This window comes from Athalia rosae, chromosome 2 (assembly GCF_917208135.1).
Source record: "Athalia rosae chromosome 2, iyAthRosa1.1, whole genome shotgun sequence".
Taxonomy (NCBI): domain Eukaryota; kingdom Metazoa; phylum Arthropoda; class Insecta; order Hymenoptera; family Athaliidae; genus Athalia; species Athalia rosae.
In genome coordinates this window covers 23,888,891-23,903,135 of record NC_064027.1, presented here as the reverse complement: position 1 = coordinate 23,903,135, position 14,245 = coordinate 23,888,891, and the positions used below count along the sequence as shown (strand labels likewise).

General features: G+C 43.8%; 1 protein-coding gene across 2 annotated transcripts in view; it reads right to left on the bottom strand.

Annotated features, from left to right (window-relative positions):
* LOC105689046 overlaps positions 1 to 13,179 on the bottom strand; it is a 99,801-nt gene extending 86,622 nt beyond the window's left edge. Inside the window, exons 1-3 of one of the 2 annotated variants that reach the window (XM_048649200.1) lie at positions 12,991 to 13,179; positions 12,665 to 12,912; positions 8,378 to 8,474 (exon numbers count right to left, since the gene is read on the bottom strand). The gene's annotated coding sequence lies outside the window, so the exon portion shown is untranslated. The remainder of the gene's footprint in view (positions 1 to 8,377; positions 8,475 to 12,664; positions 12,913 to 12,990) is intronic. The other variant, XM_048649201.1, reaches the window with a different exon arrangement.
* Positions 13,180 to 14,245: the final 1,066 nt, after the last annotated feature.

Sequence of the window (14,245 nt, the reverse complement as noted above, 5' to 3'; positions counted from 1 at the left end):
CCGACGTACTCAGCGCTTTACTACGGGTTATAACTTTCCGTACGAGTGTATAACCGCGCTCAGAAGTTGCAGTAACGTTTCCGACGACTGTTTGAAAAAGATAATGGAAACGTTTATGTTGCAAAAATGAACAAAAAAAAAAAAAAAACAAACAAAACGAACGGAGATTTATATCGAGAAATGGAAACGTTTTTCCGGACCACTTTTGTACGGCGTTAGAGGAGGAATGATTGAAAATAAAAACCATTTAATTATCGATATATCTGGGAGACAGCCGCTTCTATCGGTGCACTTTCTATCCGAATGCAGTGTGCGGTGAGAATTGACGGAAGCTGGCGAAGTCACTAATGGAGTTATATCGGATGTAAAAGCCGGGTATAACGTTATGACCACCGAGCTATTAATTAAGAGAGGAGGTCACCTATATCTCGAACGCAGCAGCCCGGGGAGGTTACGGAGTACACGCCGTCCGGATCAACTTTTCTATAATTTAGCCTCAAGCCGTATCCTAAAAAAGAGAAATAAACGAGTACAGAATCTGTAACGACCGGTGCACCGGTTCCGATTGCGATTGGGTAACTCGCGGACGCAGTCGATCGGCCGATTTAGAAAACCTTGTCGAAATCTTCACCGTCGTCGAACGGGCTTGCATACAATTCGACTCGCTTTACGTATTTTCACCAGACGCAACCCCCACGGTCGATCGTTCGTTACAATCCGAGAATGAGGTACGAAATTCTTTCGACTTTTAATCGGCGTGCCTTATGAGGCTTGATTAATTTATCTCGAGTACTGTCGACGCAGTCGATACCGTTCCATGCACGACTGACTCCGATACATTACACCGCACGATATTACATACAATATACCCCCGGCAATATATCGCGAATATACATCAATCGTAATAACTCACTTGGCGCTGATTTTTTCCCATTCTTAATCCCGAGGGATAAAACGATGCATATCTGAAATGGTTACAAATTCCGATAGCACCGAACATACGTATATAAACGCGTTATATTTCGCTTTTATTTTACCACACCGTACGTTAGCTGACTTCCGCGATAACTTTAATATAACGGAACAAATGGAAAAATTATAACTTCGAGATGAGATTCTCCACGTTTACACGCGTTGTCCGGTCACGCGTCATGACCAAGAATACGCGGTTCTCTCCCTTCCTAGGGAACGATGGCCTCGCGAGATAAAAGCAAACTAGGTACACGCAGGATGAGATTATATAAACGGCCATTCTGACTGTCGCCTGCATTTCTTTCGACAAGTTTATCCGCAAAACGAAAACAGAAAAAAAAAAACAGAAAAAACAGAATTGCAACAGTTAATTCCGACGTTTTCAAGCGGTAACCGTGGTATGCTGGATGTATAATAAGTGGGATGTCTCTCTCGTAATTGGACGCAACCTAAGGCGATAAAAAGGAGGAGAAAAAAAAAACCACTGTGAGGATAAATAAAAATAAATGAATGATAATGGAGGAAAAAAAGTCGAAGAAAAAATTGAAATAAAATAGATGTATAAAAAAAAAAAAAAAAGAAAAAACCAGTCGACGATATTCATGAAAGCGTCAGCTGTGAGTGAACGCACAAATACATATTCTCGCGGCTATACGCTTGTACATATATATGTATACGCGTCTTCCGACTTCCGCCGGGTTACTAAAGATGAACGAGATTCACGCCGTCGAGGAATACGAAGTCACGGACCACCGCGGGCGGGTCATCGAACCCGAAGAACTTTGTATTTTATTGATTTGACCAGCGAGATATTGTCGTCGATGTATAGCGACTCGCCTATAGGTATATATCACATATACCCACCCCATATTGTACACGGACGTTATAGTGTATAACTACTTATCTCTGATACGGGATGGTGAAACTTTCTCGGATCTTGGCCTATCCCCCGTACGCTATATATATATATATTACTTAACATTCTCGTTACCGTACATTCATCTTCTAAAACTCTCGCAATATTTTATAACCGTTTGACATTATATCGTCTCCACGTCTGACCTATGGTTACTGTCGCAGTGAATTACCAACTCGCAAATGTCTACCTGCTTATAAATGTATACCGTGCAGGTAACGATATCGTAAATACCCCGAGCGGATCGGGTCTAAGTAGGCCCTCCGAAGAATGCATCTCTGAATCGCCTCGATGAAATTACGTTGCGGAGGCAAAATGAGGTGTACAACACCTGTAATAGCTAAATGTCTCTATATATACGATACGCGACGTACACTCCTTTCTAACTCGTGGCTAATTTTACACTTTGATTTCATAAAACCGAATCTACCGTGTTCTTTACCACCGATCGAATTCGCCGTGGACAAATCGTCGGCGTCATTTTATTTTTCGTTGTTTTTTTTTGTTTTTTGTTTTTAAACAAACGGTTGAAAAACCAACTGCGAGTTACGAGGGAAGAACTTGATCCTCGATGTACACCTATATCGGTGAAAACTATCGTCCGCATGTAGCCGCGCGTTGTCAAGTTTCTTGTATTAAAAGGTAGGTAATTGGATATAGTAGGGTATGTATTATATACCCGCGACCTTTATTGAACCCCGTAAGAAACGTCTCTGAATGTTGCACGATGCCAATGATTTTATAAAGCTTTTCCACGAAAAACCTAAGAATTTTACAGTTAGCAACTGGGAATAACGCAGCTGCGAACAGGATGTTCCCAACTGCGACAAATCTCGAACTCCGAGAGTATCCCTACGTAACTGACGAATACAGCGTGCGCGTTTCGTTTTTTTTTTTTTCTCTTTCTTTTTTCGATTTTGTTTTCAGAATTTTTGACAATTCGAAATCGGACCGCACGCGATATAGTTCGTACGCGTAAAACCGCCTATCGGATGTACGTACGTACGTAAATACCTCGAGATGTCCCAGAGAGATGACAGAGAAGGGGGAGTAAAAAGTGACGATATAATAATCGACGTTGGAAGAAAACGTCGAGCCTCGGGGTTCGTCGGTGGCGTTAAATAGGGCAAAACCTGAACAGTTGTATAGGTAGGCACGGTGATCGTAGGTCAGAACGTTCAATAATAGTAGCTACGTTCTATATAGTTTTAACACTCGTGCCGTATCTCGTGCCTCAGCGTCGGTCGTTCTTCACCGCCGATAGAATAGATAGATACTTTTTGCGCCGGCAAGGCTCATTAACTCCGAGCAATCAGTCAATCCGGTAGTTCCCAGAATCTAAGCCAAGATTATAAGTTCCCGAGAATATTATCCCCAGCCGTACGTACGTGTACCGTATCTCCTTCGAAATTTCAATTTTCGCTTCGAGCAGGTCCGCACGAATCCTTGCAAGAGAAAAAAAAAAAAATAAAAAAACGCGTGAAATCTGCGAACACTTTTTTACGTTATGACCGGATCGTTTGACGGCCATTGTTGAAATATTCGTCGAGGGAAAGCTTCCGTTCGTCCGACGCGGAACACATTCGCGCGCGTATACATATACGAGTTTCGTATCGCGAAAGATCGTTGTAGGGCGACGAGAAAGAAAAAAAAAGAAAAGAAAGAAAAAAAGAAGAGAAATATTCAAGCGAGAAAAGATCAGTCGGATCGAAGTTATCGAGATACCTGTGCATAATTGATTACCTCGTCTTCCGCAGTCGAAGATGATGACCGCGTTTTTCGATTCCAGATTCCAGGAACGTCGTTACGGGAGTGTCGGTTGCGGGCGGAGGGATGAGGTGAGTACCATAGCCGGTGACGACACGGCGGCGTGACCCAAAATTCTAAAATCCCCCGTCCCGTCGTCAGTTGGCGGAGCTTAAATAAAAGGCGTAGCGCACGGTGTGTACGAGGTACGACGTTGAAGGTGCAATTATCGTGCGTAATGAGATCGTGACTTGTCTGCTCGGTATAAGCAAAGTTACGACTTTAATTAGGCTTACAACATAATTTCCATAAAAAGGAGGGCTTGCGTATACACCCGCCGTAGAACATGTTGTGTATCCTACCCGAGATCGGCCACATTGTCCTTACAAACTGGAGCATGCTGCGCTCGCAGCAAAACTCTTGCCAAAGGCGAACCCCATAACTTATACCGAGCGAGAAAAAGCTTTACAATGTACACAACACCGACGCACACCGACACACACCTATGAATTTATATCGCACGCGTGTGTCTCACGTAGATATCTACCCCGGTTGAATTTCGAACCGCGGCTATTAGCTGTACGTACACCACCATGGGGATACTCGTCGCATGAAAACATTGTACTTCGGTTTGCACGGGTATACATACGTATAACGCTCCACCGACGTATACTCTTACAGTTGGTACAAGGTATAAATGCCCCGGTATCTCCGGGCTTCGCATTTCTACCGGGAGAATTAATAACTTTCAGTTAACGACCGTGTTCTACTAGCTACCGACTATCGACTCCCCGGCCGTATCGGAGACCCGCACCTTCGTCCCGTCCGCGATGACCGTTGGCATTCTTTGGACTTAGTTTTTGAGCGAAAAAGAGAGAAAAAAAAAAAAAAAAAATGGAAGTTGAGAAGAAAATTTAATGAAATTAAAAAGAAATCGGACGCTACTAAGCACACAAAAAGAGAGAGCTAAATACAACCCACATTTGACTGTGTTCGTTCGAACGTTATGTCGCTCATAATATAACCTGCTGTATACGTGCGCCGCAAGCTCCGTGAACAATCTTTATAACTGGCCATTCAAAAGTTTACGTAATCATATGCAGTACCATTGCGGTAGCGGCGACCGAGCCTCTCGTACGAGACTGCAGTTTATTTGTTAGTAAAATGAAATAATTCAGCGCGAGTCGCTCGTTCGAAAAGAACGTCGAACACGCGTGGGCGGTGAACGGTTTGGCAAATTATTACGTATTCCAATTGATCGGAGTTTAGACAATTTGCTCGTGTGCGCCGTATGCGGTTAACGGTAACTGTTATGGAATCGCGACACTACGGTATCACGCGTGTTCTCGCGCTACCCAGCGGTTCTCTCGATCGTCTCTTCGATTCCGGGAACGAAGGCGTTACGAAAACTACGACATTTTAACGGAGTGGTTCGCGGTTCGAAGCTAGTTTTTCATCCGCAATTTCTTATCGACGCGATCGACGAGACAGAACACGATCAGCGTCGATCGGTGCCGCGCGATACTTTTTCGTCGTTTTTTCGGTGATTTTTTTTTTTTCTCTATGATCCTATTTCTCATCTCCGCGGAATACAACGGACGGAACGCGACAAGAAACAGCGTTTGAAGGATTACGGGACGGCGGTTGATGGATCGATCGACGGTCGTCCCGATTGGATCCGATATACGATATCGATTATTATTGTTGTTAATTAACAATACGCGGTAGTTAAACAGCGGGGCGAGCTTGGGGTAACCGGATAACTATAAATTTCTCTCGTTTACCACTGAAAGCTCGAGCTATGTATATCTATAAATGAATTTTATGAATGGGGCGAGGATTTATAATGACTTCTTTGGGAAAGTATATAATATACAAGAATAGTAGTTATTTCCCAGTTATAGCCGCGGCCGAACAGCCGTTCAATTAGTTGTAATAATGGCCATTAAATTGTCGTTTATGCAAGCGATACCAGACGGTGAACCGCTGTACAGTAGTTCCCGTAAGCTCTGAACGACGAGTCCTATTACTTACATTGCCAATTCAATTACAGACACCATGTTAGCTAAGTAAGACAGTTCGTAACGCGAATAATAATCCGACCGTCATCGACGAAGCGCCGAACAAGACCCGGGTGGTGTCCGTCGAATGCCCCGCAGGAGTCCCGGGCGGAAACTTCGTCCTCGTTTCCGATTGTCGCGATCGTTATCGTTATCATTGACGCGATCGCGTTCTTCTCGCCGATAAATCGACGAACGCGTCGAGCTAAAGATTTTAAAAGGTTATTATATTTTCACGGCTCACGCGTTACACGCGTCTGCGAAGATATAACCCGATTAGCCTGTAAGTCCCGAGTACGGCGATCGCGCGTCTCGCGAGTCCGTACGAGACTTTGGACCGAAGAGTGAGCAAGAGTCAGTCTCACGGTTTTCTAGGGCCGGCGTAACCCAAATTCAAAGTTAATGACCCAGAAGGCGTACGTAGGTCAATTATATCTAACCAATTTGCCATAAACTTTTAACTTTCTCCGTTATTGAATTATACACACGTGTTTACGTATTCCATTATACGTATAGGTACACGTGCAAGAGACAACACAACGAATCTCACACGTGCGTATTGCGTACAACGTACGTAACGTTTTTTTTGCGTAAATATTGACGCGCCGCCGTCGAGATTCGGTTATACCGGTTGTACGGATTGTCGGTAATTTTATCAATTTTTTATTGTCGTTGGGGAAAAAATTTTTTAATGAAAGAAAGAGGAGAAAAGAAAAACACAAATCGCAAGTGCGATGATTGCCGGTCATTATTACCATTACCGTATCCGATGAAATCGCATGCTCACGGCTAAAAAATCGCATGCCCACAAGACAAATACTCGCCTTATGATCTCGTCCATTATCGTACGCGATGTGTGTATCCCCACGCTTTATTATTCCGTTTTGAAAATTTCTAGGACCTCGTTCGAGATCCGCGGCACGCCATACGCGAGATAAAAAAAAAAGAAAAAAAAAAAAAACGGAATGAAATATTCCCGCGCTGATTATATCGGGACAAAAGATATTGTGCGAGTTCAATGAATATAACGAGATAATGTAGAGGTGCGAATAGGGAATCGTTATATTATGAGGAGAAATTCGCGAGCGGTTATCGACGTTTCGTTGTGGTGAAAAATTAAATTTCGCTTATAACGGGACACGCGAATCGATATAAAAAAAAATTAACCCACCTTATTCGATCGCTAATTTTATTATAATTCAGTTTTCTATTTTACCGCAAAAGTTACGTAATTCGAAATAGGAAATAGGAAACCGAAAAGAAAAAAAAAATAAATAAAAAGAAGTTACGTTAGTCTTAGCGACTGTGTATCTTTTCTACGGAAGTATTATAACGCGTAGGACGATGAACAGGGGAGGATATTACTCGTGAGGTCTATGCACGGTACATTGAATCCACCACTTCCTGCGTAAAATTTTCCCACACCGTCTTACAGCTGACTGCTGGGATACCTAATTTAATTTCTTATTAAAAACTTCAACAGACTGAAACTTTCATCGCGCGGACGCGTTACGAACAAGGTGTTTTTCAAAAGGATACAAATACAATAACTCTTCGCAATTTAACGACCGTTATTGTTACAAATGTCAACCGAGAGGTAAAGATCAACGTGTGAATCAAATTGGAACGGATTTCTTTTTCTTAGATGTGTTCGTATTTCTATTTTCGTTTTTTTTTCGTTTTTTGTTCAATGTTCCTTAATCTTATTACGAGTATAATGCACCTGTTAGTGAGAACGACGTTTATAAATAACTTATAATAAATAGGAATTCGCCCGTGTTACGGTATGTATATCTATTCTATCGAGGCGAACATAAGAATGGAGGCAATTTCGCACCTGCCAAATAATATCGTGTACGAAGCACCCGCGCCGGAGTGAGGACAACGGCGACACGAGGGGAACGAACGTACGGTCCGGCGGGCCGTTCGTTACTTTCATTTCTATCATATCTCGCATCTCCATTTTACGGAGCGCGAGGTCGAGGACATTCGAAGAGTGTGAGAGGGAGATAAAAACGGATAAGAAGACGGAGACGGAACGAGGGAAGGAGAGTAACGACGAAAAGAAGAAATGACAAAACGACGAACAAACGAACGAATATTCGTATTGACAGTCGGCTGCGCGCGATGTATAAACAAAAGATTTCAGATATCACTACGCGCGGCCGCGAAATCATCGCCGCGGTGCTATAGGAGGTCGTCAACGCTCGAACTGAAAGTGCGAATTTATCCGTCCTCGCAAAATAGACGAAGATTCGCGAACGGAGATAAAAAAAAACGGGGACCGGTATGCAAGCGATCTCCCCCGATGAATATTTTTCCAATTTTTTAAAGCCTGCTCGGCTACTCAACCGGTCGTAATTCTGCTGTTTTTCCGGTAGGGGTAGCGATGGATTACAACGTATTCGTGTCCCCGAGTTCACGAGGTCACGGGGACAAGCTCCGTCGGGTGGACGATAAAGAGCAACAAGAAAAAAAAAAAAAAAAAAAAACAAAAACGAAGTTGGAAGGTGCTAGGAAAAGGTCATGGGTTAAGAACCGGCATTCCGACGATGACAGGGTGTCGGAAGTCGACTATATGTGTATATACCTAAACTGTACGTGGACAAATTATCCTCTTCGCGTGCATTCCCGTTTACAGCAGATCATACATACATATATATAGGTATACGTGTGTACGTACCTATACAGGTACATACGAGTCGTTGAGGACTCACGTCTCGGACACCGATCTCCTTTCACTCCCACACTCCTCGATTCAATCACGTATCGAAAATTTTCTGGAACAGAGAATCCGATGTCACCCGATGAAACGATCTGCCCGCTTTTGGAATATAACAAAAAAATACAATTCTATCGTCGAATTCGGGTTGCTGGCCAACCTTGGCACTGAAAAATTGTTAGAGTATAACAATGCAGACGGTGTTAAACTATGCGTAGATCCCGCGTGCTACGCGGTATGTTGGTACAGGTGTCTATGTATAGGTATACACGTACAGGTATAAGTGGTATATACGTACGCTTTGAGCCGAGGTCGTTTCCCGGGGTGGCCAAGCGGGGGACACGCAAGAGGGAATCCGTCCATACGGGGCGAAAGGAAGTCCCACGACCCTCGCTGCGGTCGTTGAAGTTGATAGTGTAGCGAGCTCGTACAGGACGCCGCGAAAAGCAAATATAATCACGGCCTGTTGCTCTCCAGGCGCACCGGAGAAGGTACGGAGCTGGAATTATTTCCTTCGGAACTACAGCGCGCGCGGCAACTCTTATTTATTATACCTACTCGTGTGACGAGCGACGTGGCGCGCGAGGGCGCGGATCGCCGCGAAAATTTTCTTTCGTTCGTATTAATAAATAAAGGTATTACGTACCTAAGTAACGCCGATCGTCGATCTTTTGCGCTTCTCGTAAACGGCCCGTATATCGTATACGTACCCCGTATTTACAATTATTCAAATTTATGTCCCGGTCACCCGGCGTTACGGGGTCACCGAGAATCACGAACGCGGGTCATGAGACTCCGTTCCGTCACCGACCGAACTGTTATTTTGAGTAACGGGCCTATCGAAAATCGACACTTCCCACGCCACCGCCACCGACTGTGTACTGATCGTGAACTTTTTTTTTTCCCTCCGTTTCAACCATCGCCGAAATTCACAATGTTCTCACACACCCCGCTCTCCGATTTTCATCCATTACATTTTCCAAAAATTTCTTCACCAATGACGATCGAACATTTAATCTAGGATTTTCGTCGCGGCGGATATGAATCTGATAAATCGGTATGCGGATCGATTAGAGAAATGCGCGCAAGGGTTGCCTCCTTATTCGAACACGATTCTTCAAGGACTCAGCATGCCGAGAATGAGTGGCAAATTATGCGGGAATCTGGAATGCGATCGTTGCCAGCTGTGTATGAATATCGCGACGATATTATTATGTATGAAAATATTTATGCACGCGAATGTGAATGATTAGCGAGAGCCCAGGTTCGTATGAAATGAAGGATAAAAGAAAATGGCCGAACGATCGGTAGAAACGTACGTGCGAAACGCACATACGCTTTTCTCACGTTCCAGATTTTCTAAACCATCCGCGAAATAACCTACCAATTTAAACGCTTTAATCTCACGTACCTAGAGCTCCGCCAAGTACATGTTTCGCGTCGTCTCATCTCGAGTGTATTACAGACAGAGAGTCAAGTATAACCGAGTCAGGATCATGAACTAAACTGCGAAACTCGTCCACGCCAAGTTATGTTAAAATGCAGCTGTGAACACCCGCGTTCGTACGTGTGTATACGTATATAGATATATATATATATATACCCGGTAACGCGGTATCCCACATTTCCCACAGTATATATTAGGAAAGGGCGATGGCGGTTAAGAAGCGTCGACTTACGCGACGGTTGTATCAAGAAATAAATAACCCCACAACGTCCGATATCCAGGTCGCCAGTTGCAAGTAGCTCGGCTAGGTCGGATCTGTTTGACCTTACCGATCGAATCATGTTTTTCGGCGGATGCGACGTACGTACGTACGTACATCTCGACCGTATACCGCGAGGTGCAGACGGAGGGCGGGTGGAGGCGAGAGGGGGGGTACTACTGATAGGATTTTAATACACGTCATACGCGTGTACGACGTTACACACCACCTCCTGCCCACCTAAATTGGTTTTTACCGTAAAGTCCGCTTGCATGCAACGGCCTACATCGTCCGCTTTAACAACCAACTTCGATTTCTCTCCGGACCGAAAGACTGACGGGCGATGATTATATTATACATGCACCGACTGCAACGTCGTTGACCGGTTATTTATTTTTGAAGGAGGGGCGGGGGGGGGGGGGAATTTTCAACGAGAACCGGCGACGACGAATTCCGTAAAACGACTCAATCGGGGGAAAAAAAAACAAAACGCCTTCGCTGGATAGGTACGCACGCGTGTACAACGACGAATCGGAAATATTGAGGGGAAAAAAAAATGAGATCGAGGAAGCTCGTAAATCGCGAACTCTTTACACGTTACGATCAAAGGGACATTCGTCGATGCTCCGCAACATGCGATATCTTATTGAACGGTCCCGGGATTAACCGATCCCGTACATACATATATATACGTCTACCTATACCCAACAAACGCGCTCCGATACCAAAGACCGCGACTTTCACTGCTCAATCTTCAACTATATTGTACCGGTCTTACGCCGGTCAACGTATCCGACCTGGTATACGTATATCCGCGCGGGCGGTATTTATTTTCCACATGATTTCACGTAAACGCATGATCAATTCGGTGGGCGACTCGCGATCGACTCATTCAAACCCATCGGACACGGAGATACGCGATCTCTGTGTTTTTTTTTCTCTCTCAGATTTTTATTACTTCTGAGGTCGAATTTCTGGTGCTCGGAGATCATCGAAGGTTTTCTTACGGGTACACCGTGTTTACGCGGAGTTGGTTTACTCTCCGTATTGAATTGAAACTGTTTAAATAATCACGCGATCAATTTCATCGGTCGGTCGAAAGCTCGATCTCTATAGGTGTAGTGTTTCGTTATTACGGCGTTGAAGATTACGTACGGTGTATTGTTACTGTTTTTTCTCTCCCCTCTCGTGACCACCCGATTTTTTAGTTTTTATTCTCCGGCCAATTAACACGATGTCCCGACTCTGAATGGAATTCGGTTAATTGCGATTTGCGTCTAACAAAGGTCGTGCCGAATACGAATACTAAACGCGGTCGTACAGAACGGTGTATACGTTACAGTGTGTCAACGGGCGATGGGATTATTGTTTCCAATCGAAATGGCACATCAAACAACGCGGATCTATTTTTTTCGCAAGTCATCCGCCTCCGTATCCGCCCTGGAGAGGCAGAGGCTGTGCAGTATGTTATTGCACGCGTAAAGCGAATATCCGACGAAACAATATTTTTCGTTTTCAATTAATCCAAATAGAAGGGAAAAAAAAAAACGAAAACGAAACCGAAAAATTCAAATAACGCGAAAAGCTGACCCATTTCGAGTCACAATCGTATATACTATACATAAATGTATAATTATGCATGCTCCTTATACGAATGTAGGTTCGTAATTGTACAGCGAATCATAATCTTCCCCAGGACTTCAACTTATATATATACGATATATACGTCGAGTCATTATCTATGCATCATTTCCGATTAACCCTAACCTGCAGCACTGTTCACAATACCGTGGCAACTCCCAGGACCCATACCGTTCTCCGTATGCTGACGGTGAACAAAATTTAACACGATTTTGTCGAAGTCAGCTGTATACGTCGCGATATGTACATATAACACATATTGCATGTACATGAACGTCCCTATTATTTTGCTTTCCCGTCCTCGACTCGATAAATTGATAATAATCAAACCTCGCAGGATAAATAATCAACGAAACTAATTTTCATTTACGTTTTGTTCAGCTACGTTCAATCCTTATATATATACTCGCAATGTATACGTGTTTATATACGAATACATATAAATATATATGCTAGAACCGGGTCGCGACGGGATGAGATAGACTAATTAACTTTTAATCACTGCTACATAAACTCTCCGTGATATTACTAATTAACATTTTCTGTGCAACTATAACGGCTGTATAACGTGCGGGCTTTTTTTTATTTTATTTTTTTTTATTGTCATTGAGCTTGACTCCCGCGATGACTGAAATCGTTGGAAAAAGAAAAAAAAGGTTGACCGATTATACGAATCGAAGGTTTTTTCGTTTTTATGATTAACTTCGCGAGCCGCGCGATCATGTCTTGCGCAAATCTCGTGGCATTGATGTCTCCATGATCGTTGCGACGTATTTCTTTCTTTTATTGCATTTTTCTCGTTTATTTTTCTTATTTTTCTTTTTTTTCTTTTAATGGAAAATTGGACTTACGTAATCCTGATTTCTCAGTAGGCGCCAAACAAGGAAGAGTCGAGACTTACCTATATACAGTCAGACCGTGACGAAGAGGACCGCGACGAGATCAATCGGGGAAGCTTTTTGTTCCTCGGCAGATTTTTTCTCCCTTTACTTTTTCCCTTTTGTTTTTTTTCTTTTTCTTTTTCTTTTTCTTTTACTTTCTTCTTTTTTTGTCGTCTTCTCGTGATTTTCTTGCCATCAGCTGGACGAGTCTGCGGTCTGGACTGTGGTAGGCCGGCGAGACTGCAACCTCATGCACTCTCCGCCGCTGCTGCAACAAACGAAAACACATAAACTTGGCTATAAATATGACTGGCGTAGTCATTACTTGACGACGCCGTGTACATACCTCGAAGGATGAAACGGGATGAGCTCCTGCGGCTCTCGAACAGTCGTCCACGGTGTTCGGTCGGTCGTACAGTAGGTGGATACGTGCGGTGCACAGGTACCGAACCAATACACTCGTTGCGCCGGTAGCAGGTGTCGTTTTGCTTTTGTTATATTGATTCATTTTTTCCAGACAATTGTGAAATACGTTCTTATCGCTCTGAAGAGGAGAAGTAAACCCTCGTTAACTTACGAGTTATAAACAAGCTACGTTCGGTACCTATATATAAAGATTTCATTTCAAGATTGTCCCCGCGCGCGGAGATGGCGGAATTCCTTCGTGGAATCCGAGAGAGGAGGAGAAGCACCTAGATATCCGACGACGGTGCGGCATTACGCGAATAAGCTGATGGCAATTCTACGCTTCTTTCCGTACATATAACCGTCCTGCACATACATATTATATGTATAGCGTACACCGTTTACCTGTGTACACTCGTCGTACACGTGAACTCGGGGTATATCGAGGTGATCTCGCGTCGAGAGTTCTCTCACCTGACGCGAATTCAAACAAACGAGAATTGATACGCGACGAGCGCGCGCGCGCCTCCTTTTTTTTTTCTCTGAATCCTTGACGTCGAATCCTGCGGAATTCGTCGCGGACCGGTCGCCGTCGCGAACGCAGCTGCTGTCGGTGGTATCATATCAAAAGTTGAGAAAACTTTCACTGCTACGCGAAGACGGCGGTATTGTTGTCCCTCGCATGGTCGCGTAATGGTCTCCCCGTTTATTCCTCGGTAATATCAAATAGCCCTAAAAGCTGTTCTCACGCACCGCTAGCTCGACCTTCTGACCATTTCTAACTGCGACGTGCTTCAAAACTTGCGATCGCACAAGCAGATAGAAAATATTTTCCTCGAGGACTTCCTCCTCGCTTGTCTGATTCCCCGTTTCATCCCATTGTTAGCTGCTGCTGCTGCTGCTGCTGCATGGTAGTACACCGCTGTTGCTGCTACTGCATACATGACGCAAACTTCACGGCATACCTATATATCTAATACCTGTACCTAAAGTCGTATAACCATTTTCAGGATTTATCTAATAGCAACATTGAGAAATGGAGAGAAAAAAAAAAAAAAGAAAAAAAAAAAGAGTTCTGCTCGTTACAGTATTTCTATATCCCTATCTCCATCGCAGCCGGTCGGAGAGAAAGAGTCAAAGAAACGTACCTGCCTGCTTGAAAATCTAGGGTAGGGCGGGTACTCTATTGGTAGATT